The 4,845-nt window shown below is 40.4% G+C and overlaps 1 non-coding gene across 1 annotated transcript; it reads left to right on the top strand.

The window, feature by feature from the left end:
- Nucleotides 1-4,182: 4,182 nt before the first annotated feature.
- Nucleotides 4,183-4,289, top strand: LOC118976291 (U6 spliceosomal RNA). Its single transcript, XR_005064244.1, has one exon. It is a non-coding gene; the product is annotated as a U6 spliceosomal RNA (small nuclear RNA).
- The last annotated feature ends 556 nt before the right edge of the window (nucleotides 4,290-4,845 follow it).

Genomic DNA, 4,845 nt, shown 5'->3' with positions numbered 1-4,845 from the left:
AGTACCATCAGGGCTAGAAGAAGACACTCCCTATGTGAAGTGATACTTACTTAAGCCAGTGTTTCAAAGAAAAGCAGGAGTTTGTAAGGCATATAGGATGGGGAAATGGGAAAGACAATTTAAGGGGACAGAAAGGCATCTACAAAGGCAGAGAGAGTTATGAGGGAAAATTCCCCCAAAACTGGGAGAAGAGAGGAAGGGAAGGGAAGGTGGGAAAGCAAAGTAGGAAAGAAGAAAGCAAAGAGTCTCCAAGTCTTTATCCTTACGCCAATGGGTAAAGTTCTTCTGATATATTTAATTACTAAAGTTGCATTCATAGAACTTTCAGTGGTTTTTTTTTGTGTGAGATAGGCCATTTTTTCACAGAGACAGAGCAGCTAGGGCATAGAACAGAGAAAGCCTCCAGTTTAGTGCTTTGAACGGGGTAGATTTCCCTAAGTGTGGGTTGGGTAACTGAGTGGCAAAATCCTGTCTGTCATTATTCATCTGAAAAACACATCTGTGTGGTTTAAACCTTCAGAGACTAGAGATTTATTACACATTAGTGATTACTTCAAACATTGGAGATTAATGAGGCATGAGAGATTACTCCAGACTTTAGTGATCTCAGGAGTTTTGTAAACACTGCAAGCTCTTCAGTCATTATTGGAGGGTCTGATGGGGCCATCGCAGACCTTACTTATAGAAACTCTTGTTCTGCATCAGTGGTGAGGCTGCCATTTTTACTGTGAAAGAAGATTCGAAAGATAGTTTGGGGTGATTGCACATCAATACTTATCCCCAAGGGTTTACCAGATTGCTCTGTAAGTCACCTTTAGGATTAACCATTTTGTGTGGCTCTTCAGAGAGCCTTGCAGCTGAAAATGGAGAAGCTAAAAGACTACTTGTCTATTAATCAGCAATGAGTTTTAAGAACTTACTGTGCATCAAAGAGTACATTAATTAGTCTGAAGTGGACACTGGAGAAACAAATGTAAGCCATATTCTTGCTCTTAAGAAGGATGCAGACCAGATGGGAAAATGTAAGAGAATAATAAAAGAAGTCTTGAATCAAGTGCCACATAACTGGGTGAAAGTTCTCAGGGATGTCCAACCTGCAGTCCATTGGCTGTGCAGCTCAGGATGGCTACGGATGCTGCCCAATGCAAAATGGTAAATTTACTTAAAACATTATGAGATTTTTTAATGTGATTACATGTCTCAATGTATTTAATGTGTGGCCCAAGACAACTCTTCTTGTTCCAGTGTGGCCCAAAGATGCTGAAAGGTTGGACAGCCCTGGAAGCCCACAGCACACCGAGAGCATCCAGGAAGACCCACTGGATGGTGCAGGAGTTGAGATGTCTGGGTTTGGACAGCCAGTCCTGCCTGCACACAGTATTTCCCCTCATGTGAAGTACACATGTGTATTTCCTGTGAAATTACAAGCCTCATGAAATTATTCACGATCTTTTTAGTTGTGGGGACAATTTTGCTCACAAAGTCCCCCTGTCCGCCATGGATGAAAGTAAAACTACCAAGACATGATCTGCCTGGGGAGGAGAGGGGGCCAGTCTTTCAGAGGAGAAGGGCCAAGAGCCCCTTCCTCAAGGGGCTTTTATTGGGTTTGTTTGCACAAGAATACAGGTAAGGATCAAACAATAGATAGCATTCAAAGAACTATGAGGGCTTATTCTCAGTCAGGGTCAGGTAGCTAAAGAGCCATAAAACTTTGAGGAACAAACCTCTTGCGTGGACCCTTATCATTTAAATGAGAGCATTCTAAACAAAGCAGGTTTCACAGAATTTTACACATTCTTTCTTAGGCCTGATCACCTGGGGAACCCACCCTTTCCAGCACAGGGCTGCACCACCTTCCCCATCATAGGTTTTTAGGCTTAAATGGATTAGAGCTAGGAAGTGCTTCTCCCAGAGGACATGGGGACTCCAGCTTTATCAGATTACCCGGGGGGTAGGGGTCTTTCACTCCCTCTTTGTTGCAGCCCCCCCCCCACACACACACAAGTCTTTCCATGATGGCCTCCCAAGTGATAGTGTCTGGCTTAGGTTGCCCCTCCTCTGAGGAGTTGTCTCTCACTAACCAACCATATATTAGGGGCAGGGGAGGAAGCAGAGACAAGCTTTGTCTCCTTGTGGCTCACATTCCAGAGGTCACTCATTCAGTCTTAGCCATGGGGGGCAGTTACAACTCCTGAAACCACGCAGAGCAGTTCCCAACACTTAGTCAGTCCAGAATTTCTTTTCTCTCCTTTTCTACCTGGCTAAATCCCTTTACAAGGTCAATTCAAATATGCTTTCCTTTTCTGGAGCCTTCCCTACTCCTTCAGCACCTGGACACAAGTCAGGGATTCATGCTTTGCACAGCCCCAGCTTTTGTGTGTGTGTGTAAGGCAGCACTTGCCACACTGGAGCGGAGGAGTTGTTTGTTTGTCTGTTTCCCCACTCCACAGTGCCAGGCAAATCATGGGCTCTTAATGAATATCATTTGCATGGCTGGTTGGGTCAATTAACCAAAGGAGATCTTTCTAATGAGAGAGCAGGGGAAGATCCAGTGAAATGGGACCAGATATGGAAGGATCTTTTAAAAGACAAGTCAAGGAAGGGGAGAAGGAAGGAAGAAAAGAAATGTTTAAGGGAAAACATGGGAGCTGAGTTTTTATTTTGATGACCCAGAAAATAACCCCCCTTTATAATCTTACTTCTTACAGATATCTACTGTTAACATTTTTGTGTGTTTCACAGGAGCTTTTTTTATGCATGTAAATAAACTGGCAAATTTTCCTGAAATTTATATTCTCACTCATCACATAAGAGAGCATTCAAAAATTCAGTCAAGCAACAAATGTTTATTGTGTGCTTAAGAATTGCTATATTGTGATAAATAAAAGAGACATTATCCCTGCTTTCCATGGATTTGGATAAAAATCAGCAGTGGATAAAACAGCATCTAAAAATATAAATTGTTGACTAATGATTACAATGTTCAAAGAATTGTCTCTACCATTGCTGTGGATGACTCAAAAGTGGCACGATATGATGAAAGCGGTGCTTAAGGCAATTCTATTGGCAGCTGATAGACTGAAAAGGGCAAATGCAAGGGACCTGGGCATAGGTGATAACAATGGGAACAGAAAAAAAGTAAAACCAAAAAATACTATAAAGCAAAATTTCTTAATCTGTGGACCATCGATCCATTTGGGGATATAAGGATAAACTTTAGGCTTTTTGAACCCTCAGATTTAAACTTTGTGTATTTTTCTACAGACAGTGAGTTTTACGGGTTTCACTAACTAACCTCTCTGTGAGCAATAGAGACAAGTGTTTTAAGATCACTAACAATGGAGTTAGATAATCTAGGGTCAAATATCATTGCTATCACTAGCTTTCAAAACATAGACAAGTTACTTAAACTCCTTGAGATAACAAAACAATAATTATACCGTAAAGTGCCTATTACCCATCAAAAAATTCTGTAAGGGTCTATTACTCAAAAGATAAGAATCAGTACTTTAAAGAAAAAATAGACAAAACTTAATGTCAGGTTGATAATGAAGGGCAGAAAAGAGAAGAAGTAGAAGAAAGTGGACTCCAAGTTTTCTGGTGTGACAGGTAAAGTGCATTCAGACTTCTTATAGGAGCTTGGAGGACTGATAGAATATGTTCCTGTAGGAGCAGAAGCCCTCTGCCTTGCACAGTGTTTGGAATACAAGGAGGGATCGGATTATAGATTTGCTTTAGAAACTTTAGATCACTTTGCTAATTGTAAAAATGTTGACCCATATCCATAGAATATCAAAAGCAGATGTTGACAGTGTGAGGATTGGAGGGAGAAGAAAGCTGAGTGGGAGAACTGGGGGGCTGGGCAAGATTTCTAAGGACCTTCAAATTCTGAGCATCTTCAAGTAGACACTATGCACATAGCATCAGATGAAATGATTACACTGGGCTGGGAGTCAGGGCTGGACCTCAAAACGTTGTTCACAAATAACACACATGCAGTTGCAGAGACACTGATAAGATTCAGAGAAGTTGTCAAAGATCATACAATTTAAACATGTGTATCTCATTGCCACACTGCACCATCTGCAGGACACTGAGACTTAGTGTGTTCATTTTACTATAGTTTTTCTTATCCCTTTTATAATTTTGAGAAAACTTTAAACTATAGAAATACTGTAAATAGTGCTCGCTTTGGCAGCACATATACTAAAATTGGAACGATACAGAGAAGATTAGCATGGTCCCTGTGCAAGGATGACATGCAAATTTGTGAAGTGTTCCATATTTTTAGGAGCACCCAAATATATAAGAAAAATCCTAGAAGACTTCAAGAAAGATATTGACAGCAACACAATTATAGTAGGGGATTTTAACACCCCACTGTCAAATATGGACAGATCTTCCAAACAAAATATCAACAAAGATATTGCAGCATTAAACGACACCTTAGATGAAATGGACCTAATTGATATATATAGAACCTTCCATCCCAAAGAAGCTAAATACGCATTCTTTCCAAATGCACATGGAACATTTTCAAAGATAGACCATATGATAGGACACAAAACAAGCCCCAACAAATTCAAGAAAATTGAAATCATACCAAGCATTTTCTCTGTCCACAAGGGACTGAAATTAGAAACTAACCCCACAGGAAAAAAAACAAAACACCCCAAATCATGGAGACTGAATGGTATGCTATTAAACAACAAATGAGTCAAGATTGAAATTAGGGAAGAAATCAGAAAGTTTCTGGAAACAAATGAAAATGAACTCACAACAACCCAAAACTTATGGGACACAGCGAAGGCAGTCCTGAGAGGGAAGTTCATAGCAATACAGGTT

Source organism: Sturnira hondurensis, unplaced genomic scaffold, assembly GCF_014824575.4.
Source record: "Sturnira hondurensis isolate 20B ecotype Veracruz unplaced genomic scaffold, ASM1482457v3 Scaffold0020879, whole genome shotgun sequence".
In the NCBI taxonomy this organism is placed as follows: domain Eukaryota; kingdom Metazoa; phylum Chordata; class Mammalia; order Chiroptera; family Phyllostomidae; genus Sturnira; species Sturnira hondurensis.
Note: the sequence above shows the minus strand (reverse complement) of the source record. Positions and strands in the feature narration are given on the sequence as shown.